The 24,136-nt window shown below is 44.2% G+C and overlaps 1 protein-coding gene across 16 annotated transcripts in view; it reads right to left on the bottom strand.

Annotated features, from left to right (window-relative positions):
• The window catches only part of CALD1 (caldesmon 1), a 178,266-nt gene extending 156,403 nt beyond the window's left edge, over window positions 1-21,863 (bottom strand). For 5 of the 16 annotated variants that reach the window (XR_014538750.1, XM_083572665.1, XM_083572689.1 and 2 more), the window contains exon 1: window positions 21,550-21,863. The gene's annotated coding sequence lies outside the window, so the exon portion shown is untranslated. Of the gene's footprint in view, window positions 1-11,860; window positions 11,911-21,549 lie in introns of those variants that run through there. The other 11 variants (XM_083572675.1, XM_083572669.1, XM_083572671.1 and 8 more) reach the window with 4 other exon arrangements.
• Window positions 21,864-24,136: the final 2,273 nt, after the last annotated feature.

Here is a 24,136-nt window from a genome sequence, read left to right as displayed (position 1 = left end):
GTCAATAAGTTACCTTACTGACTGTTTTTTTTTTGTAATTTCACCAAGGCCAGCAAGTACTTCAGAAGTAAGAGTGAAATGGCAACAGTTCTTGTCACCACAGCTTTGAAGATTCTCAGATGGATGCATTCAGAGGGTTCAACTGTGAGTTTCCAGCTGTTTTTATCTATTTATTTATTTATCCATCACATTTGTATCCTGATTTTTCTCTAAGAAGCCTAGGGTTCCCCACTACAGAGTTGCAGGTAGATTTTTTAATGCTCAGCTGGTAGAGCATGAGACTCTTAATCCCATGTCAGACAAAAAAGATTCATGCATTGCAGGGGGTTGGGCTATGAAGCAATTAACCAAAAAAATAAAATAAAATCACAGAAATATCAGCAGATATGAAAGCACTATCAAATTGAATGCAGATGGACTCGGATTAAAATTTCCACTTGGAAAGTTTGCTGAAAAGGGGAGACTTTTCAATGGGCACTGAAAAGCCAGTAGAGATGGTGCTTCTCTGATATGTAGTGGCAGATGGGCAGGGTATTATTATTATTATTATTATTATTATTATTATTATTATTATTATTTAAAGCATGTTGCTTCTAACAACACCAGAACTATCCTAGGTCAGTTTCAAAATTCCATTTTCCAACACCCCTAGGAACAAACACCAGAGTGAGTTTGTGGATCTTTAAATCCCATAATCATAGAAAGAAATGGCCTTCTGCTTAAATTTTTTAAAAAAAGTTCTCCCAGCATACTGCTCCTGTTCACCATCAGCTATTCTGCAAAATATTTGCTGGCTACTGGTTTTCAGTGGTTCAGTCCAAATACCCCACTAAGCCAAACCGTGGCTTAGCTTGAGCAGGCAAAAAAGCAGGTTTCCAGAGAGGAAATGACAGCCATTTTGCTTCTCCTCCAGTCTTGCTGCTGCTGCTGCTGCTGCTGCACCGTTGTGAGGTAAGCCATGGTTTGTCGTCCATGGTTTCTCTCTTCCAGACAAACCTTGAGCCTAGGGTTTGGATGCTAAGATAAGCAAAGTGTGTCTTAGCTTGCAGCATCACGCCAGAAGCAGGACCAGATTAAGCGGTGACTGTCTCCTCTCTGAAACCTGCATGTTTTTGCCTTTGCACTAAGCCACAATTTGACTTAGTGCTACGTGTGAACCAAGCTGGTGTCTCCAATCTTCATCTCTCCCAGCGGCAGTATTAAAATGGGAGGTTTGCTAGGCAGCAAACACCACTGAGAAGATGCAATATACACTCTTCTGCCCGGCCTGCTGACCTCACTAAACCTCTGAGGAAGCTGGTCTCTCGCTTCTAATCGGCCATCTTGAAAACGTGTTCCATACAAAAAAAAAAAAAAATACAGAATCTGCTAGTGAAGTTAATTTATGCAATAACTGTCAACGTATTACATGAGCTTTAGTACATTTAGCTAGCACCCCTAACCAGACTGTGCCCAGGCCAGGCGCCCCCATCACTCTCCCCCTCCCCTCATCACGCTTCTGGTTCCCAGCTTCATATGTGCTAATAAATAATATAATTTTCATACAGGCACTTGCATAAAACTCTTTAGTGGCTTTGCATTTCAACACTTGTGCTAAATGGAATGCAGACTGCAGAGCAGGCAGAATGGAGCAGCACAGAAACACCCAAGATAAAAATCATATATTTTCTTCGGAGTGAGAGAAGTTTGGGGTGTTTCCAAATACAAATCACCACTGCTGAGGTGCTCTGAAGGCAAACAGTCTATAAACTGGTTCTTCTCACTGCAGTTGGCAAACACAGAGGTTGGAATAGGCTGCTATCGGGAGGGGGGTCTCAGGGAGATTCAGGCTGTAATCTTATGTATAATTACCAGCGAGCAAGTGCTATTGAACTCAGTGGGGCTTACTCCAGAGTAGGCATACATAGAAGCATGCTGTTGTTCATGTAGGCTGTTGTAAGTTGCAGTGCCATTTATAGAGAATAAAGTTGGAAGAGGGATACATTTGATTCAGTTCACATTTCAAGGCAAAAGTACTCCTTGGGACCAGGGGCCACTCTTACAAAAAGAAAATAACTGCTTGGCTGAATTGCAGCTGTTTAGATTAGGATGGCACAGGCAGCAGCCTTTGGCTCTGCTCCCTAAATGGAGCAAAGCCCAGAGGTTTTGCTTCATTTAACAGAGATAAAATCAGATACATCGTGTGCCACCTCAGCTCCATAGGACCAAGCTTCCCATTTTGGTTTTATTGCTTGGAAAATGCCCCTACAAGTTTCGAACTCTTGGTAGGTAGCAGAGAAGGTTATATAGATCAACAATCACCTTACTCCATATGTGCCCACTTGGCTGCCTCAGCCTGCAGAACTGGCACTCTTACAGGTGCCACATCATGTTGTTGTTTAGTCGTTTAGTCGTGTCCGACTCTTCGTGACCCCATGGACCAGAGCACGCCAGGCACTCCTGTCTTCCACTGCCTCCCGCAGTTTGGTCAAACTCATGTTAGTAGCTTCAAGAACACTGTCCAGCCATCTCATCCTCTGTCACTCCCGTCTCCTTGTGCCCTCCATCTTTCCCAACATCAGGGTCTTTTCCAGGGTGTCTTCTCTTCTCATGAGGTGGCCAAAGTATTGGAGCCTCAGCTTCACAATCTGTCCTTCCAGTGAGCACTCAGGGCTGATTTCCTTAAGAATGGATACGTTTGATCTTCTTGCAGTCCATGGGACTCTCAAGAGTCTCCTCCAGCACCATAATTCAAAACATCTATTCTTCAGCGATCAGCCTTCTTTATGGTCCAGCTCTCACTTCCATACGTCACTACTGGGAAAACCATAGCTTTAACTATACGGACCTTTGTTGGCAAGGTGATGTCTCTGCTTTTAAAGATGCTGTCTAGGACAAAGACAACAGGCCACATCAGACTCCTGTTCAAAAGCAGTGCCGTCACCTACCCCCTTCTAAAACAGCCATCTTGGGTCCCAGTGGAGACGGCAGTAGTGGCCAAGTTGGGTTATGCCAGTGAAGGGCTCTTCTGAGCTGCTGGGGGTCTCGGCCAGAAGTGATGGACCTTGACATCTCAAATTTTAGTGGCACCCCCAAAATCCACCATCTTCTGTTGGACATCGTAGTTGCAGTGCCTGCTGTAGCACCCCAGAAGATCTGTGACCAGTGTGACCGGCCCGGTCACACTCCCCTAGGTCATCCATTGTGGCCAGAGCCTGACCTGTCCAACCACTGGTGCTAACCCTGCTCTGATTTCTGCCTCCCCTCTCAGCACAACAAGAAGGAAGTCCCCAGTGACCCAGGGTTGGAATTCTAACTCAAGAAGAGGCTAGGCCTCTACCGCTTATGTCAAACTGGCTGAGGAACTATTCTACAGCATTAAGCACCTAGGCCAAGAGGCAAGCCAAAGAAACGATCAGTTCAATGTGGGTGTGAGTATATATGCTTTCTTTTATTTAAATGCCATTTTAAAGAATAAACTGAAAGCTGATCTTCTAACTGTTTCTATTGCTTTATGTTAAACTAAGACAAGAATTAAATTGTGAAAACCCAGTACAGGCAACTCCCCATTTACTCGAGGGTTGCGTTCCGAGGCACCGTGTGTGTCCAATGGGTGCGCATAAAGCCTGCCCCACCCCCATGCAGACTGAAAGGCGCACATGTCAGCAGTTGTGCATGTGCATATCCCATGCAAACAGGGAGTTGCCTGTGTAATAATGATGAGGGAGACCAGTCCAGTCCGGGTCCCTCTTGAATTCCATCCCTGCAATGGCCATTGGAGAAATGTACATAGGAACACAGGCTTGCCTGGACCATTAATCCACACACTAACTGACCGACCGAGACTCTCCAGATTTTCCAACTCGCATCTCCTCATGCTCTACATTGATTAAACCTAGGACCTTCTGCACACAAAGTTATCCGCTCTTCTGCTGAGCTACAGCCCTTCCCCAATTGTAGCTTTCCCAAGGGCTACAAATTCACACCAATATCTGTAACAGGATCAGAGTGTTTTGCAGCAGTTTTAGCAACACACACCGGTTTGTATTGTGAAGAGAATCCACCAAGCTACTCAACAACAGAGTCACAACAGAGAGAAAACAAATGCAGACTACAAATTATGCATCGTAATATTTCCAAGGTTAAACGAGTATTTCATTTTGGGGTGCATCTCAACAGTCCAATTATACAAACATGTCTATCAGAAAAAGCAAAGCTTATGGAGCTCAAAGGGCTTGTGGCCAGTAAATATGCTTAGGATTGAAGCCTAATACTCACTCTGCTATTAATGTAATTGAGACTAGAGATGGACAATAGTGGGGGTTTTTAGTTCTGTTTTATTTTATTTTTCCAGACAGCTAAAGCTGGTTTAAGAAAAGATAGCTGTTTATGGTAAGTAGCCTCATCTCACTTTTGCTTTTGGTCAAAACCTGTTGGACCACAGGGAATGGGGCAAGGATAAGGAACCCATGGCACTCCAGACACTGTTAGACTGTTAACTTCCTTCCGTCAACTCCAGGCAGCATGGCCAATGGTCAGGGATGGTGGGAGGCATAGCCCCAACAACGTCTGTGGGGGGCACAGGTTGCCCACCCCTGCAATAGGGAAATAAAGCAAGTTTGTATGAAGGGCTGTGCCTTTTCCCAAATCAGTTGCAGCTCCCTTAGTTGCGGCTGTTGGGTCTCCGGCCTAGCAGAAACAAGCATCACACAGGTGGGTGGCTGCTGTGCATTAAGGCCTGTGGAATGAGCCCCTATATGTTCATAGTGCCTTTATAAAAATAAAAAAGTGTTCTGTTGCCTTCTAAGGAGGTTCATACCAACTTGGCAGCACCCTGCCGCTGCTTCAGAAGCTTCTGTTTAGCACTGTTTAGATTTGCACTGTCATATTTTTTGTGTGCCTTGTCAGAGAGCATGGGAACTGAAGATAAATTCGAGAGATCCCAGAGCATGTTAGAAAAGCAAGGCATGCCACATTCAGCTGATGCTTTACCTCCTAATTAACATTACACAGAATAAAGAAGGAAAGTGCATTAATATTCTATTTGCAACAATCCGTGACTTCATCTGGGTGGAATTCTGAAATTGCCTTCAGGACCCTGTCCTCAGCAGAGGTCTCATATATTTTTATGAATGCTGAATTGGTGCATTATACCCATATGCTTTTCCTGGAAGCCTGACGAGCACAGGTTCTCTTTCATGTACACTCGGAAACGGCCGGCGCAAGTGGTGCGTGTTAGCTTTATACCCTACACATGTAAAAGTCAAGCCATAATTTACATTGATTACATAATGAGGCAATCTGTCTCCTTCCAGAATTGCCTTTCAGCTCAAGCTGGTCACACCTGCATCGCGGCAGAGTCACATCTGGCGCATAAATCACATACTCGAGAGAGGTACCCTTTTCGCCTCGTGGGGAATAGGCCTTTCCACAGCCCTTAATGTACAACTGTGCAAGCCTGACTGAAGCCACCTGCCTTTGGATAGGCCAAACCAGTACATCAAGTACATAACTATTTCCCAGCAGACCTCCAAGGAAGCCGAGGGAAGGCAAGGGAGAACACCACTGTTTCCCTAGATGGCTTTGTATTGTAATCCTGGAGCCAGTCCCACCCTCCTCCTCCAGTCCTCCAACCATATTTTAGAACCTTCCTTGCTGTAATGTCCCCTATAGACAAAGGTGAGCAGTCTCCCTCTTTTTTGCACATATCCTTTTATGTGTTCTCTTTGCGCCTCCTTTATCTTTACATGGTGATTTTATGGCAATCCTTCACTTCTGCAGCTTATTTTGCTTCTATTGGGCCAGATCTCATTGGTGTCTAGCATTAGTGCCTGTGCTTGTTATTTATTAATTCTATTGTTTTATGGTTCTAAATTAATTGTGGCTTATATAGTATGAGTCTATATCTCAGAAGCCGCCTTGGGAGAGTTCAGTGGCGTAGCGTGGTTTGCCAGTGCCCAAGGCCGTGTGGAGGGTGTGGGTGGGAGGGAAAGAAACAGACAGAGTAGGCACGTGTATACACCTGCCTCACAGTGTCCGCATCACCCAGGAGATCACAGCCACAGAGATAAGAAGAGAAGAGTCGTCCTGTTGTCTGGAGAGGTCACTTCCTCGTTCGCATTGATAATCTGTTTTCAACAGAGCCAAGCAACAGAAGCACACATGAGTATTGAGGCAGCACCGGGTGTTGAAATTTTGTACCCCCTAACAATTTCCACCCTGGGCAACCACTCCTGTGCCCCCCACACTATACAACTGGGAAAGTTTGACCCCAAAATGCAGTCTAAATGAATCAACACTAAGCATGCCCAGGTTCTTCAAGCTTTTCCTCATAACCTTTTTATTTTTTATGCATATGTAGGCCTTTCCAACCTCAAAAAGTTCTTATGAGGAAGCACCATAGCTCACCTTCGGTACAGAGTCCAGAAGCAAGGAGGGTACACTGTTGTCAGGATTTCACCTTTCCTCTGGGGTGAAATTTGATGTAATTTGCTTATTCTTATGCAATACAGGGAACAGAACCCTTTTGCAAAACAGGCATTCCATATTGCTTTTCCGTGTCTGATGAAGACGTTATTTTAAGAACATTTCTAACTCTCTTTTTTTAAAGAAAACTCTCAACATTATACTCAATGTATAAAAACTTACAACATGAAGCCATTGCATCACCATGTGAGAAACTCCCATGTGGTGGTTTCAAAACATTTCCAAGTTGCATTGCACTGGAGCCTCGGCTCAGTGTAGTCTCAGAGACTCTGGGAACCTTATGGCTTGAGATGGAGACTGAGCTTAGTGAATCCTCTTCAGGCACAGAGGGCAGAAGAAAGGTAATATCTGTTCCTGTGGCTGGCAGCCTCAGCTCCCAATCATTTGACCTCAGGGAACGTGAAAACACATTCCAGACACCTTCAGACAGTATATTTGAAACACTGCATTAAGCAATAATGGATTCCCGCAAAGAACTATGGGAGCGTGGTTTGTTAATGGTGCTGAGAGTTGTAGGAGAACGCTATTCTACTCACAGAGCTCCAATTCCCAAATTTTGCTGGGAAGAGCAATTGGTTGTCAAACTGCTCAGAGAACTGTAGCTCTGTGAGGGGGATGGGGGTCTCCTAAGAACTCTCAGCACTCTTAGACCACAACTCACAGAATTCTCTGGGGGAAGAAGATAGTTAAATCAGTATCAATAGTTCTTTAAGTGTAGGGTGTGAATATGGCCCCTAAAGGTAAAGGTAAAGGGACCCCTGACCATTAGGTCCAGTTGTGACCGACTCAGGGGTTGTGGTGCTCATCTTGCTTTATTGGCCGAGGGAGCTGGCATACAGCTTCCGGGTCATGTAGCCAGCATGACTAAGCCGCTTCTGGCGAACCAGAGCAGCGCACGGAAACGCCGTTTACCTTCCTGCTGGAGCGGTCCCTATTTATCTACTTGCACTTTGACATGCTTTCGAACTGCTAGGTTGGCAGGAGCAGGGACCGAGCAATGGGAGCTCACCCCGTCGTGGGGACTCGAACCGCTGACCTTCTGATCAGCAAGTCCTAGGCTCTGTGGTTTAACCCACAGCGCCACCTGCATCCCAATATGGCCCCTACTTCAGGTAAATCACAACTTTTTCTCAGGGAAAGAGATGGGACAAAAAAAAGGAACCTCTCAGACTCCTGACTATAAATCAGGGGTCAAATAGAAGTGTGGATGAGTTAGGCAAGTAAAGGAAGAATACAACCACTTCTTGCAAGTTAATACTGTATGACATCAGACGTGCTTAATTTTTAGTTTTTGCAAGAAGGCTTTTTGCATCTGTTGCAGCTTTTAGGAATGGAAGGAAACTAATGGGGAAAGAGAAGTAAAAAGATTAACAACGCTTAAAACACTGCAGAAAATAGGCAAAGATGATACCCTGACATATTTGTATAAGTATAAAGGTTGAAATAGATAAAATTTGGCTTTTGCAGAACTATTTTTTAGTGTGGGAACAAACTTGGGAAGATTTTGGCACAGAGAACAAAACAAGCTAAGAGGAAAACACTGATTTTGCCTATGTAAACAAGAGAAGGAATCAAAGTGGAAGGAGAAGCAACTACTGAGTGAACTTACAAAATGTTATACAGAATCATATTCTTTGGTTAAGACTTCAAAGGATCACCATGGGAACATTCTTAATAAAATGGTGAGGAGGATAATGAATGTTTAACGGTGGTGTTATTTAAGTAGTTAGAACAGTTCTAGATCATCTACTAAGAAATAAAAGCTTAGGATTAGATGACTGTGTAAAAATGAGTTTTGGATGTAACACTAAACTGTGGTTAATCAGAAATGCAAGCAAAGATTCTGATCATGTCCATACCAGAGGAAGAGAAAGGAGTGGAAGAGCATGCAAAACCAACGCTTGCCTAAACTGATTCCTGTAACAACAAACTGTAGCATTTTATTGTCCCCAAATGCAGCCAATGTGTTAGTGCTACAGCCTTAGAATAAGGATGAAACTTATGACTAAACCATTAAAAGGAGCTGTAAGGAGATCGTGGAGGAACAATTAAGTATTTTAGCAGCTTATTCACCTCAGAAATAGAACATCTGTGATATCTATTGATGGTCAGCTACCAATTTGAGGGCCACAGGTCAGTGGCTGGTGTGGCCAATGTATGCCCACATGACACTTACAAACTACACACACACATTCATCCATCACACACATGACCAGTGCTTTTTTAAAAAAAATGTTTAGGGGTACAGTGGAACCTTGGGTTGTGAACATGATCCGTGTGGGAGGCACATTCGCAACCCGCAGTGCCGCATCTGCGCATGCACGGGTTGCAATTCGGTAATTTTGAGCATGCACAAAGCATGATTTAGCACTTCTGCATGAGCGCCGAAACCTGGAAGTAACCCGTTCGGGTACTTCTGGGTTCAGCGCAGTGCACAACCAGAAATCATGTAACCTGAAGCGTCTTTAACCCGAGGTACCACTGTACTCTCTTTTTCCTACTCATATTGAAATTCTGCTCCGTAATGAGGCCAAACTTAGATTCTCAAAATGTTTAGGGGCATGCATACCCTCAGAAAAAAGCACAGCACACAACACAGAATACTCCCCTCTCCACCCCTCTCACACACATGAATAGTCATGCATGCACATACATGTGCAAGGGCACATGTAACCAGCACTTCCCAGCTTCTTTCCTTCAGTTTCTACACAGATCTACTTCAGGATTTATACAAAAAGGCAGCATTTCCACCTCTAAAAGAGGGGAGGGAGAAATGCTGCCTTTTAATCTTAAAGAGCAGGGAAAAGGACTTCGCTTCAAATCTCAGTACAGTGGAGTTAGTCCTAAAGACCGAAGATAGAAGATCCCTTTGGCTGCCCTTTAGAGAAGATCTCTAAAGAAAAGGCAGAAGGGTTTTTATCTCCCTTTCAGGAGATAAAGAGCTCCTCCTGCTCTTTGGAGATGGCTCTCTGAAGAACAGGGAGAGAGGCCTACCTCCCTATCAAACGAGGCACTAAATCCACAGGGGCTGGCAGGCCACTTTTTCCTGGGCAACGGGCTGCATAAGGCACACAGGCTGTGAGTTAGCCACTCCTACGTGTAGTCAATTAAAACCCAGTAATCAGCAAGATCTTGAAATATGAAGCAGTACAAATGTCCGCTAGAGGCAGCCAGAAAAGACAGACCACTAGACTCCAGCCACCCAATGCACACCCTCGCAACTGGTGCAAGAATCCCAAGAGAACGAGAAGAAGAAGAAGAAGAAGAAGAAGAAGAAGAAGAAGAGGAAGAAGAAGAAGAGGAGGAGGAGAAGGAGGAGGAGAAGGAGGAGAAGGAGGAAGAGGAGGAGGAGGAGGAGTTTGGATTTGATATCCTGCTTTATCACTACCCAAAGGAGTCTCAAATCTCCTTTCCCTTCCTCCCCCACAACAAACACTCTGTGAGGTGAGTGGGGCTGAGAGACTTCAGAGAAGTGTGACTAGCCCAAGGTCACCCAGCAGCTGCATATGGAGGAGCAGAGATGCGAACCTGGTTCCCCAGATTATGAGACTACTGCTCTTAACCACTACACCACACATTGAGTGCCTGGTCATGTTCCAAATACTTTGGGAGAATTGGCATCCTGAAAAGTGGGGTATACATAATTGTCACAAATCAATAAATGATTTCGAAGGACTTCGCAGCGAAATGTGTATTATTCCTAAGAACTTAGTTCTGTTCCAACTGCTGCTAATAGTTATTAAGAATTGTGATTTCAACTCAGAGAGGAAAAACAGATAATACAAGTGAGGATACTCCAGAAGCCCAAGCAGTTAAGTTAATCTTAATTAAGGCACAGAGCCCTAAATATGACAGATACCACAAAATATGGAACTGGAATCTAGGAATTGGAGTACAGAATCATACACGGAGAATAAAAATTCCTTGTGTGTCAGTCTAATCAAGATTCTAAGTTCATTGCAAGATGGTATTTGACACTCTGGGAGCTCAAAAACCTTTTTTTCCCTCCTTTTTTTTCTTTTTACAGGAATGCTGAATTTTAACTGCTGCAATGTGGAGTCTGATGAACATATGCTGTGATGGCCTTGCCATTATTTTAGGGTCAAATAACCGGAAGAAGAGCAAAAAGAAAACCCATCAACAACCCATAAATAATTTTTCAAAGCAAGAAACTGGTCTCGCATTTCACTCAAATAAACTGCTCGAATCTCATTTGTGAATTTTTGGAGACAAAGGAGATGCTCTGTCTTAAACTGTGAGAACAAAACTAGGCCTAGAACCTTAATCTAGGTCAGGATAGGAACCATTTTCAGTCTGAGGAGGGCATTCCCTTCTGGGCAGTTTTCCAGGAGCCACATGCCAGTGGCCAAAGCTGGTGTATCAATAAATATAAATGTTTTTATACACTGGGCAAGTTTTTCTTCACGCTCTCACCTGTCCCTCCCTACCCTCCATCAGGCAAGCAAAAGGCAGTATCAGAGTTCAATGACACAGTCCTGACAGGCAATGACACTCAAGCAAGACCAGTGAGGGCTAAGCCCTGGGTAGAGGGCAGACAGCCAGGGTGATATGTGGTGTGAATAAAGTCCCAGGGCCCAGAGAAGCTTGGAAGGCTGCATTCAGCTCCTAGGCCTGAGATTCCCCTCCCCTGCTTTAGGAACTCCTTAGAGAGAAGATGGCAGCTTGCAATTGCCATGACTCCTGGGAAGACTGTCACCACTGATGGGTTGGATCTAAACTCGGGGGGGGGGGGTCAGAGAGGAACGCTATAAATAAGTCAGAAATTAGATCATTTTAACACAAGAAAAAAATCCCTATGGAAAATTGCGTTTTGAAATTTCCTGCTCTCCAGCGCCATCTGGTGTTGCATGTTTATAGCACATTGAAATCGCTGTTGTTGTTTTCTACTAATGTAGCTGAGTCCGTGGTAAATTTTCTGCCAGCTTTGTCACCTTTCCACCCACCCACCCACTCCTCCCTGAAATTATACAGTAGTGGGGAAATTGGAAAGGCAGACATTTTCACCCAGTCTTAATTTCTGTCCTCTGTCTCTCTCTCCCTGTCACAGGCCTCCACAACTTATGAGCCACTGAGCCAAAACCACCAAAACCAGCCCCTAAGCAGCCCAAGAGGAAGTCTCTAAGATTTCTCTTTTCGCAGTCCTCCTCAAATTCCACCTTGCAGCCCGCGAGACATGATTGACAGGCTTTATTCAGTCCGATGGCTCATGACTTTCGCAGGCCTGCCTCTTATGAATTGCTGTATTTACACTGAGCCTTCCTAGGTACATAAAAAGTGCTCCAAAGCTCCAGTTATCCTTGACCTGTTAATGATGGGCTCAGGTGTTTACAAACGGGACCGAAAAGCTCTTAAATCCTAACCACAAGTTACTTACTGATTGAAGAATCTGTTTGCCGAATACTTGTGCCTTTCTGTGGTCAACGTGGTAACTGCCAAGGAAATTAAACAGAAGTCTCCTAAAAAATTTGTAAAAACGGGGCCATCTTTGGGCATTAGGACCTTGGCTCTAAATATACCTACAGGTCCCATGAAATTCAAAGGGTATTGTTAATTCAGCATTTCGTAGATTCCCTAAGCTGTTTGTTGTTCCCAGTATCTGGTTTTCAGAGGCAGACTATCCCACACCCTCCAAGCGTCCCTATTTTCCAGGGACAGACCCAGAATTACAAAAAACCATCCTGGCTTCTGATTTGATCCTGGAATGTCCCTGTTTTCCCCACCAGTGCCGCCACCACCGAGCTTGGGACGAGCCATGCTTGTCCTGAGCAGCAGTGGAAAATATAGGGGAGCATCCTATGGCCCCTCTGTTGTCTCCTCCCTTGGGCAGCTGATAGTGGTTACTGAAGAGCGGGCAAAGAGGAGGAGAAGCTGCCCCTGTCAAGGCCCTGCCTGGTGTGACGTGCCAGCTCTGAGGTGCAGCTGGGCTGCCCTGGGTGGGAAGAAAGGAGGAGTAGAGCACAAGGAGTCTTGATTTTTTAAAAAATAAAAAAAATGTTCCATGCACCCATATCTAAAATCTTGCCCCTTTCTAGCTAGCTATCTACACCACCACCACCCCCCAGAAACCTCTGTGCCACCAGCAACCCCGAAAAACGATTTAGATCCAGGCATCCCTGTGTGACGTTAACATATGAGAGTGCTGGAGGTGAAATAGTTAAACAGGTTACCCAATCAGAACCCAGGGGTGGAGTCAGAGGGACTATAAAACCAGCTCTGGGAGGGGCAAAGGGACAGTTCATTGGGAGTTGGGTAGTTGGTTGGAGTGGGAGTGAATTGGAATAGAGTCTGTGGGTAGGTTGAGTTAGTCTAGCGAAATAAGCTGAGTCAGGAACAGTTAGGAACTAGGAAGACGTTTGAGAGGTGGTTTAGTGAGTGAGAGCAGGTAGCGGAAGTTATAGATCTGGATAGGCACCCCATTATTGTAATGGACCAATACCGTTTATGAAACCACACGCTTGTTAAACTGCAATAAATAAACAGAAGTTTATGTTCCAATTTAACCCTGACTGGACTCAATATTGTACCAGGTAGGGCCTGGGTGGTGGCAGCAAGAAATAAAGTGGTGGCACAGGGATCAATAGACGGTGAAATGTCTGGGGACCCTGTGTGATCGCCACACCCCGCTGTGGGATTTTCCTGGTTCCTTCATAGGAAATCGGACACCTCCTTGTCTCCCCCAGGGCCACTCAGGAGCAAAGGAGACAGCGAGCCAGGCAGGAGCTCTGAGGCACTTGAACGCCGGAAAGGTTTGAAGCCACTTTGATAACCGAAGCTTCGGGAGGCAGCTGTCAACGTGAGCAAGCTGAACGGAAAGGTTATTGTGATTATTTTCAAGCTGGAAAAGTGAGCGATGCCAACTGTTGCCTCAGAAGAATATTTCAAGCAAGAGAGCAAGCTTCCTAGCCTCTAGGTCTTCCTAGCTCTCCAGATGGCAACTTCCATCAGCATCAGCCAGCACACAGGTTGAGGAAGGCTACAACAGAGTATGGAAGTGTCTCCAGCTTCACTGGATCATTGCCAGTACAAATTATTCGTGGTTGAGGGCTAGGATCTCATGCTTAGGAGCTGCTTATGTGGAACTGGAAGATGGTTCAGATTTAAAATCTCAATTCCATTTCATTTAATCAAGATTGGAAAAACTTTGTGGATTATTTTAAAGAACACTGCAAGAACGTGGAAACATTAGTAGGATTGCTGCAGCATTTATTTGCTGAAGGCCGGATTATGGTGTGAAAAATAATTGGAAATTAATTGGGGAAAATAATTAGATGCAATGAAAAATAAAAAATTGGAAACCGGGGCAGGGGGGAGTCAATCAATGCAAATTTGGATTGGATATCTATGTGTAAGAAAATTGTTATTAGAAAAATTGAAAATAAAATACTAAAAATAAAAAAATAAAATCCCACTTCCAGAACAGGTGTACTGCTCAAAAACCAAGAGAGGCTCAAGATCACTGGGGTCACTGAGCTATAATGATGATGATGATGATGATGATGATGATGATGATGATGATGATGATGGTTAAGTATTTTCCAAGCAATTTTGCAATCAAACAAAAAAAACCCTGAGTAATGTGAGTATTTTCAACATATACTATCTGTTCACCCTTTAAAAAAATAAAAGGCACGCATATCGATGGTTGATCAAACCATAGGAACCCCTTCCTCAAACCCCATTTGCATCCAGTTCAAGCTTTTGTCCCTTAAACCCCTTGTCCTTGTCCTACAATCTCCCCTCACCACCTTATTTCTCATTCTACCCTTCCTGTGACCTGTGCTCCTCCAATATACTTCCACAAGCACCCTGCTTATTATTCTTTATTCCCTCTCCTTTCAGAACAGGCATGTGATTCTGTTTCTCTCCCATCAAGTCTGTCCTCAAAACACCCCTGAACATTTGGCTTAACTCCCTGCTCCATGTTCTTGAACACTTTCCCTGTCAAATCCACCAACAGCCACGCTTGGAAATAAACTAGTGGATGAGATGGGTCATGCATATGACCCAGTAATTGTGTTCTTAAAAAGGAGAGAGGGCACGTTTCAAAAGCCCCCTCCAAAATCCCAGGCCTGCGGAATTGCTTATTTACAAACGTGTTTTATGGCAATGCTGATCATATCTCCCCACGGATTAGCTGGTGCGAAGAAAGTTTGCCTCGTAAATCTGTTGTTTCTGTCCTTTGTGTTCTTTAAAACTACAATATAAAGTTCCTGACAAGTCTGAGTTACCAGATTCTTAAGGGCAATATTCCCAGCATTGTTTTGGGTTTCGTTGTAACTTGTCAATCTGTGTGTGTGGCGGGGGTGAGGGGGGCATGCATACATATTGACGTATCCCACAACCTCTGGGTAAAAAGCTAAAAAGTATTTATGACTAGACATGGTGTTCTACACAGTTCTATGAGCCAATTTCCATTATTCCCCCTTTTTTCCTATTTAAGGACATCCAACCAATGAATGTGCAAACGGGCGGGTTACTTATTGTCTTGTTTTTACACCCTGCGCAGCGTCTCTCAGAGGACCCTTATTTATTATCGGTATGAGCAGAGCATTGAAATATGTAGTGGAAGTTTCCACAGAGCCAAAACTTTTCCAAGTTGGGTACTTTCCCACCACTGCCTGCCCTGGTTCCAGTTGCTCAGATCACAAATTCTAGTCTCATCAATAGGTTCGTCTTAAAAAATAGCACATCAAATTTCATTCCCAAAGAATAATCAGCCTTCCCAAGTTAAGGCTGATGCCAAAGTTTTGCGTGTGCTTATGTGGTCTTGTTCTGTTGGTGCTGATATTGAAAGCAAAGCCAGCAGTGGGCAGGAAGAGAGTCAAAAGTGGAGAGGGCACTCCTTTTGCAGGGTTTTGTTGTTGTTGTTTTGCCTCTTTTCTGGATCTTCTCCCTTCTTCCCCCATCTTTTTGCCACTTCTTCCACCTCGTTTTCCCTCTCCTAGCAACCTCCATGATATTATGTCGAAGGCTACAGAAGGGTGTAGCCTGTCCATGAACTCTGGTGATGCCTCTTTGCTTTCCTGGATAGAGGGGGATGTGTTATTTACTTCCTGGCCCTGTCCACCAGTGGCATGTGGCCCCTGGAAGGTTACCCAGAAGGGAATGTGACTCTTGAAGTGGAAAATTATTATTATTATTATTATTTATTTATTTATTTATACCCCACCCATCTGGCTGGGTTTCTCCAGCCACTCTGGGCGGTTTCCAACAGAATATTAAAATACAATAACCTATTAAACATTAAAAGCTTCCCTAAACAGGGCTGCCTTCAGATGTCTTATAAAAGTTTGGTAGTTATTTTTCTCTTTGACATCTGGTGGGAGGGCGTTCCACAGGGCGGGTGCCACTACCAAGAAGGCCCTCTGCCTGGTTCCCTGTAACTTGGCTTCTCCCAGCGAGGGAACCGGCAGAAGGCCCTCGGCGCTGGACCTCAGTGTCTAGGCAGAACGAACACAGGTTTCCCATCTGTGCCTTAGGCTCTCCTCTGCTTGGAAACCTTGGTGAGAGCAGTCGCAAGGGTGCTCCCTTTGGCCTTGCCAGTTGTGCAGGCTGCTTGTCATTCCCCAAGTCCCTGAGAACGGAGACTGTCACAAAAACGCAGGCTACCTTTGCTACTCGGGGCATGCTGCCAATTTTACATCCTTCCTCCAAGTTAGGGATGGTTGAATCTGCCAACTTCTGGTCATTATACATTTCTCAGGTTTTCACCCATAATTTCATTCCACTCTCTTTCCACATTCATCTGATTTTTTATTTTTATTTTTAATGCAAAAACAAAACTCCTTCCAAAATACATATTTCAGTGAGTATTTTGACAGATGAACATCCAGGAACTGCAGAATTTGGAGATGTGGAAAATCTGTTGGATGCCTAAGTCCCAAGCTGCACATTAGTCCAAGAGATCCTGATAAGGCCATTTCATATAGGAATTTGCAAGGACTAAATCCCTCAATTGTCCCAAGATAAACTTTCTGCCTCCGCATTCATATTACTTGGAAGGAAAGAACTCCATAAATGTAAACTCCTGAGGAAGTCCAGTTTGCTAAAACAAAAACAAAAAAACCCCATTGAAACCAATAGACTTCAAAAGCACTGTGTGTGTTCCACAGAAGGGCTGGAGCTTGTACAGAACACCGCATTCAGCACCTTGAAAATCACAGCTTTCATTATTTTAATGATAGGAAAAGCCCTGTTCAAATATTCTCATTGGGTAGAAGGAATGCAGAGGGGGGGGTGAGAAAGAAGAGTGGGACCACACCACTGGCTCTGCCCATGACCTTCACATGTAGACCCATAGACCTAAAAAAGGAGCACCTCTGTGGGTTAGTAGAGCTATGTGTGCACAGATACTCCATGTGATAAGGAACCCCAACGGTGCACAGTCCCCCAACATGTGGTATTTCTGCATCATAAAGCTCTAGAAGTACAATATAGGATGCCCTTTATAGGCCTTCAGATCTATGCAAATGGCACACAGTAATGAGGCAGGGCCAGTAGTGATGTATGGAAGTGAGAGCTAGACCATCAAGAAGGCTGATCACCGAAGAATTGATGCTTTTGAATTATGGTGCTAGAGGAGACTCTTGAGAGTCCCAAGGACTGTAAGAAGATCAAACCTATCCATTCTGAAGGAAATTAGCCCTGAGTGCTCACTGGAAGGACAGATCCTGAAGCTGAGGCTCCAATACTTTGGCCACCTCATGAGAAGAGAAGACTCTCTGGAAAAGACCCTGATGCTGGGAAAGATTGAGGGCACAAGGAGAAGGGGACGACAGAGGACAAGATGGTTGGACAGTGTTCTCGAAGCTACCAGCATGAGTTTGACCAAACTGCGGGAGGCAGTGGAAGACAGGAGTGCCTGACATGCTCTGGTCCATGGGGTCACGAAGAATCGGACACGACTAAATGACTAAACAACAACAACAATGAGGGAGGGAACACCAATGCAGTTCCTTATAGATACGGAGAAGGTCTGAGCTAAGCTGCAATTTCTGTGGCACCCAACCAGAAAATGAAGAACTGGTCAGAGGTGAACTCCACTCAGCTTGACTCAAAACAGTTATTTATGAGCTTTCTTTTTCTAGCTCTGGAGACTTGGGTTCTTTCCCAAGCCACGCCTGGTGCTAATTGCTGAAGAGCTGCAGTTTCTTGGAGCCTAAAAACAGCTTCTGGAGGCCTTTTGCAGAGCTACGATTCAGACAAAAAACAGACAGTGTTTTTGATGGGGTCGCGGATCGTGCATGTGAACAATCTTCTATCACATTCTGAGCCAGATAATAACTTCTAATTGAAGCTGTGCTCGATTTGAAATACATCCAAGCATTATGAGCTGGAGAAATTCATATTCCAAACCAGGTGACAAAGATGTTTGGCGAGATATTTCTGAGAAGAACCTGCTGGACTGTCCATTAAGAGGGATGCCGACCCAATACGCAAACCAAAACACACCTCTCCTAACAACCCGCAGGGTCCACTTTCGTCATCGATACGTTAGTACCCACATCACAGGAAAATAATTGAAAATATGTTAACGTCCGCAAATACTCAGGATTTTTTGCAAACCAAAGTTAATATGAACAACACATTCTGACCAAAGGCGTACGATCTGAAGAGAAACCAGAATATGCACCATTCTAACTTCCAGTGCTATAGCTACAGCCTTGTGACCCCTTCCCTCATCTTCCTCCCAAAGGCTTTGAAACAGAAATAACAGGAGGGGGAACACAGCTCAACATTGAAGGGGCGTCTTGGTACAATGCAGAGGACCCACACTCAGGATCTTCACATTTATTTATTTAAACTTAATAACAAGTGCGATTCGGACTGGGATTACAGTGCAGGATGTGGAAGAGTTAACTCTCCATGTGGCCAATATGCCATAATTTCACCCCCAGTTAAAATTGCTGAGCTGTAGGCAACAATTCAGAGGGGAAAGGAGATCAGCCCTCATCAAGGGACAATGGGTTCTCACCAAGCACTGTGCAGAAACATACCAGAATTAGGAAAGCATTGTCGCTCAGGCAAGGCTTCAGACCAAACAGGAAGTTTTTTATAGTCCTTCCTCGCCAGCTTGGGTGGGTGGAGCCAGTCCAGAACCTGAGGTCACTTCACTGCCCAAATGTTCCAACCTGAAGTTCTTAAAGGTAACCATATGGGGCAATCATACACTGAGCCAACAGTGTTGCAGTGCTGGCACATACACCCCTCCCAATTTGCTATTTGCCACGCTGGTAGGGGGACATACCTGCAAAGAGGTTGTGGAAGGGTTAAATGTGAAAAATAACTGCAAGTGAGATCATGCTTAACCCTTCCCCCACCAGCACTATGTCCCTGATCCAAACTGGAGAGAGAAATGTTCCTGATTCCAGAGCTGCTTTGGCCCTTAATTATTACAGAACAAAGCCTTTATTGTTTTATTAACAAAGGTGCTTCCAGCTGGATGTGAATCATAAAAAGAGTTCTCCACATGCATGCAATTGTCAGCGTATTTCATCCAGATCAGGAGTGCCCACTTGCATAAAATATTGGTGGGAGCAGGTAAGCCCTGCCCAGTCATTCACATGATGCAGTGTACACACACCATTTGAATGGCAATGCCCATCAACTTTGGGGGCGGTGCAGCTTCCTCAAAAATGTTATTGGGGAGTCAAAGACTCCTCTGCCCCTATGAGTTGAATCCTATGATCCAAATATCCAATTTCTGGGGAAAGTGGGGGGGGAGCACACTTGTTGCCAATGACCCGTTTGCAAATTCAGCACCTTGTCAATCCCTTTCTGCAACCATCCTCATTCACTCACTTGCAAATCAGATCCACTGCAAAATCAGCTGAAGTAAGGCTATTAAATTATGCTGCTTCAGCATCCAAAGTGCCCCTGTTGCATCTGCATATGCACCTGGCCTGTACACATCTCTCTGTGTGGAAGATTAAGCTGCATACAGACAATGACTGGGAGTTAAAGTGGTCCAGTCCATCTTTCTGCCAGAAGCCAAGAGTGAAAGACTGGACTGGACCACTTCTCAGTTGCCCCATTCCTTGTCCAGATGCCAATGCGGAAGGAAGGAAGTTTCCCCCTTCGTGATTAATAGGAGCTTGGGGGGCAGGGTTGATTTGGAAATCAGCTGGAGGGCAAAGAGCTAAAAAGTCCACTGCCTTGATGTGGCAGCCCTGATCCACTATCAGTAGTCACATCACAACTTAAGGAAATGCGGTTGGAATTTCCACACCCAGAGCTCATACATCATGCCTAGTTTGACCAAGAGACTGATTGGTAGGTTGAAGGCAACATTGGACCATAGAGGCAACACTTACAAGGCACTCTACTCCCTTATAAGTTGTAAGCACCACTAAAAGGAATTGGAATTTAAAAGCAGCATTGCTTAATGAACTGCATGCTGTGGCAGTCCTTATGAAACAGACATGATTCTGATGTATGTGTTATCTATTGCATATTTCGTTGTGTTGATGGTTTAGATCTCATCCATTGTTTCTTGGGCAATTTCACACATTGTTCAAGGGGAAACCCAGGCTTACCACCAGCCAACTGCAAGTCCCTCCCAAGTGTAACTGTCTGATTCAAGCGCTTGGTGCATTCCCACATTACATTTGTAAGTTATATCTAAACTGTAACATGTGAAGTGGACCTAAGGGCTTTTCCATGCATAATGGGGCAGTGAACCCAGGTTTGTGACTGGGTATCCCCTGGTCAGGGAGCTGCCTCTGTGACAAGTGTAGCCAAGTGATACAAAGACTGCCCAACACATGTCTGATTCACACATTACATTTTTAGGTGTCTACCGAAAAGATGCAAATGTGCGCAATGGTCTTATGAAAAAAGCACATCCTGGGAGAGCACACCTCTCCTGCATCTCAAATTAATTTAAAGGTGTTTGCTCAGCGGAGGTTCCTGGTAGCTTGACCTTGATGTTTTTAAGAGAGCTTTCGCCTACATAGCCCCTTTTCCAGGGCAAAAAAGATCCACAATGAACTAAAACAAAATATAGGCACAGCCACATACAAAGAAAAGAAAGCTTGGGCTACCAAAAAGAAAGAAAAGAAAGCCGTTTTGTTCAACAAAAGCAAACAAACACTACATGCCCATGTATTATCTTCGGTTTTGGATGAAGGCTATTGTCTCCTTTAAACATTTCCATCCCTTTGCTCCCATTATTACTAGCATTAAGAGAAATTCTGTGCTTTCCAAAATATCATCGCCTTCTACTCACAAAGTCATCAGAGCATGTCAGGAGTGCTTTAAACGTCTGCTTCCAGTCTTTGCAGAGCGACAGTCTGGCTCACCCACCCACACTCACTTTATTATCAGCCAGTTCCACCCATGAACATTTCTTCTGTTAACCGGAAAGGCTGCCTCATAAGAAACATTCTGGCAATAGGCAACATTACATGTGGAAGGCTAAAAACTAAAAACGGATGGAGACTACTTTCAACAAAGCTCCTCTTTTATGAAAGACAGTCGGAGCAAGACATCTGTTTCAGCAACATATCAAATCCATAACATTAACCAGAGCTTTGCCAGGTCTGTGCTAGTTGCGTTCTCTCTCTGCTGCTAAGCTTTTCAGAGCCCAGGTTTTGGACTCTTAAAAAGGCGGGGCAGGCTGGGGAGCAGAGAGGCTAGTTTCCAGTTGTGCAACTTTTCTTCCTCAAGTTTTGAAACAAAAACCCCATGCTTTAAAAAGGAGATTAGCAGCCCTGTTACAACGGGAGATAAAACACCCCATCTAAGAGGGCAGTTGTTATCCGTCTCCCAATGACAGACAGGTAAGAAATCCTGCTGCACGGAGTCTTCGTTCTGTGCAAACATACCCATCGTACTTACACATATACAATAAAAAAAAGTATCTCTGGGAAACATCAGACTCTGGCATCCCTCCTCCATTAATTCAACGCTGAGCATCATTGCAAAGCTGCGAGGTGGTCTTTGCAATACCTCTAACGCTTGCTTTGCGTTTGTTTTAATGGGAATGCTCCTGCAAATTATCCACAGTGCAAGTGCAAAAGAAAAAAGCCCTCTGGATTTATTTAGCGTTCATTGAGCCCTTACCTCAGCAGCAGAAACTGTTCTCAGACCGGTCTAGGCAGTGAGGCTCTGGCTGTTCCCCAGCGGCAGCAGCAGAGCATAAGAAGCACCCAGGCAGTCTAAGCCCCGCAAGCCCTAGTCCATGGAACTAAACTCTCTCCTTGGCCCCTCCCTAAAGTCAGTGCTAAGTGAATACATATCCCTTATGTTTAAAATTGGCAGCCAGTGGTATGCATTGTCCTCAATTTATTCTAATAAGCAGCCAATGGCTAGGCTTCAGCCAAAGGTGGGGTCAGCCAGCCTGAAGGGATGCCTGTCATTCCCTAGGCACGCTCAGGAAGCCACTCATAAGAAAACCAAGACCTAAAAACCTCCGAAAATTCGCACAAGCTGCCAAAACTGTCTTGCTCCATGCCCTTTTTTGGTTATCCTTCGCAGGGCCTCTGAAAGTAAATCCTCTGTCAGGAACAATCATAAGAAATGTTAATCTTGGAGAAAGAGGCTCTCTTGTTGAACACAAATGGAGGGTGGGTTTTTTTTGTGTATATATATATATATATTTTAAAAAAATGAAATATATTGGAAAACGGGGGTTGGGGGGGAGAGAATCGGTCTCTGCATATTTACTGATGCATTCATTTTGGAGAGGAGGAGGTGGGATAAAATTAAAAGCAAGGCATTCGACGCAAACAAAATACAGCGACACTGTATTTTGGGAATGAATACCAGATGTTTTAGAAGTATTTCCTTTATCATTTCGAATCTGCTGGGAAAGGAAAGTGGAGGGGAGAGTGAAAAAGATGAGTTAGCGGGCTTTTGAAGCATTTTGAACAGAGAAGAAAGCATTTTCAGTTGCATGTACAACTATTAAAATACGCTGATTTCTCTTTTAAAAAAAATAACTCTATAGTCCTTGCATATTTCTCATGGCATTGTTGTTGGGGTTTTTTTAAAGACAACATCTGTTGAATTGTATCTTTCTAAATATCTGGCTAGCTATTCCAGCTATTCGTCCCACTCTCCAAAAGGAAAAGCCACAGCTCAGTGACAAGTTCATGCTTTTTCATGGAGAAGGTTCTCCCCTTCAGTTCTTGGTGTCTCCAGTTAAAAGGTTGATATAGCATATATGGATGCAGGAGAAACTCAATTCGGTTCACATTTAAAGCTGAATCTATCAAATTGACACTTTCTATTTGCAAAACCAAAACATAGGAGCTCCGAAATTTGCACTCATCTGAATTTTACGATGCAGTTCTCTAACAAATGTTTACAAAAATTCACACACTGGCGAAGTGGGTCTAAACAAATGAAGGCACTAGTGAAAATAACCTACAAAATGCGTAATATTGGAGGGAAATTGCTTGTAAAAATATTTGTCTGTTAGTCAAGATGCAAAAATTCATCAGGAAAAAAATTGTAGCTGACTTTGGGTGTCATAGAACAGCAACAAATTGTTATTTTCCCAGTAAGAGTGAGAGTCACTTGTAGGATTTTCTGCCTCGGGTGCCAACGTTACTTGGTCAGCCTTGTGTACCATAGTGCTTGACTTGAGGAGAAGGGTGCCATTTTCTATTCTGCCCCTGGCAGCAAAATATCTTGAGTCAGCCACAATCCATCATAAGCAAACGGCTGCTCCATAACTACAAAGTGAGGGGGTGGGGATAACATGTTGCATTTCAGGGCAACTCACCATTACCCCTAATAGTGGAAGGGGCCACCAACAGCTGCCCCTTAGAAGGACACAATGGGAGAGCTGGGTGCAATGACCATTTCCCCCCTTCTGTAGGCAACTTCAGGTTAACGGGTATGGGGAGGGGCTATGTATAGCCACCTGGAATTTTGTGATAAAGTAGGAATTAGTATCTTAAATCAATAACTATTTACAGTGCTCTCTCCTCGCCCCCAGTGAAGAACCAGGAATCGTGTTCCTTTCTGAGATAATAATATTCTCTCATTTAGCATGTTAGTGAGAGAATGTATGAAGCATTTGCTCACTAAAAGCCCTTGTTATCCTTTCCTTTCCAATTCCTCCCTTTCCTTTTCAATTCCTCCCTTTACTCCCTTTTCTTACCTTCGCTGCTCCCTTATTCTCCTCCGTCTCTACTCTCTTTTTCCCTCTGTACTCCGCTTCTGTTGTCTAAATTTGGACTCCTCTGCACAGGAATTATATTTTGCTTAGTCTCTAAACACATATATTTATATTGATGGTGCCAAATGAATAACTAATGCCTACTGTGAAAGCCTCTAGAAAAGATCTGAGAGGGGCCCACCTTCTCCTCAGGTTACCCAGCCGACTGAATTGGCCAACACAGGGAATCAGACTATCCATGCGTTCATAATGACCCCACCACTTACAAAGGTATCCACAGATTCATATACTTGGAGGGAATCAAAAGCTCCTCTCGCCTAACTCTCTGCTGAAAGATAGAACAATACATTCATAGTTGCCATTCCCCCAACAGACGCACATACAGATCAATCCAGGCCAAAAAGGGTGTGTATCGTTTGATCCGATTGACGTCAGTGAGCCAAGATGGTGAAGGAGAATGCAATTGTCAGGCACTCAGGCCCTAGACCAGCTAGTTCTCAGCATATTTTGGAGTTTATAGCA

The sequence above is a fragment of the Podarcis filfolensis genome (genome assembly GCF_964270895.1).
Source record: "Podarcis filfolensis genome assembly, chromosome: 10".
NCBI lineage: Eukaryota > Metazoa > Chordata > Lepidosauria > Squamata > Lacertidae > Podarcis > Podarcis filfolensis.
This window is presented reverse-complemented; position numbering and strand designations above follow the sequence as displayed.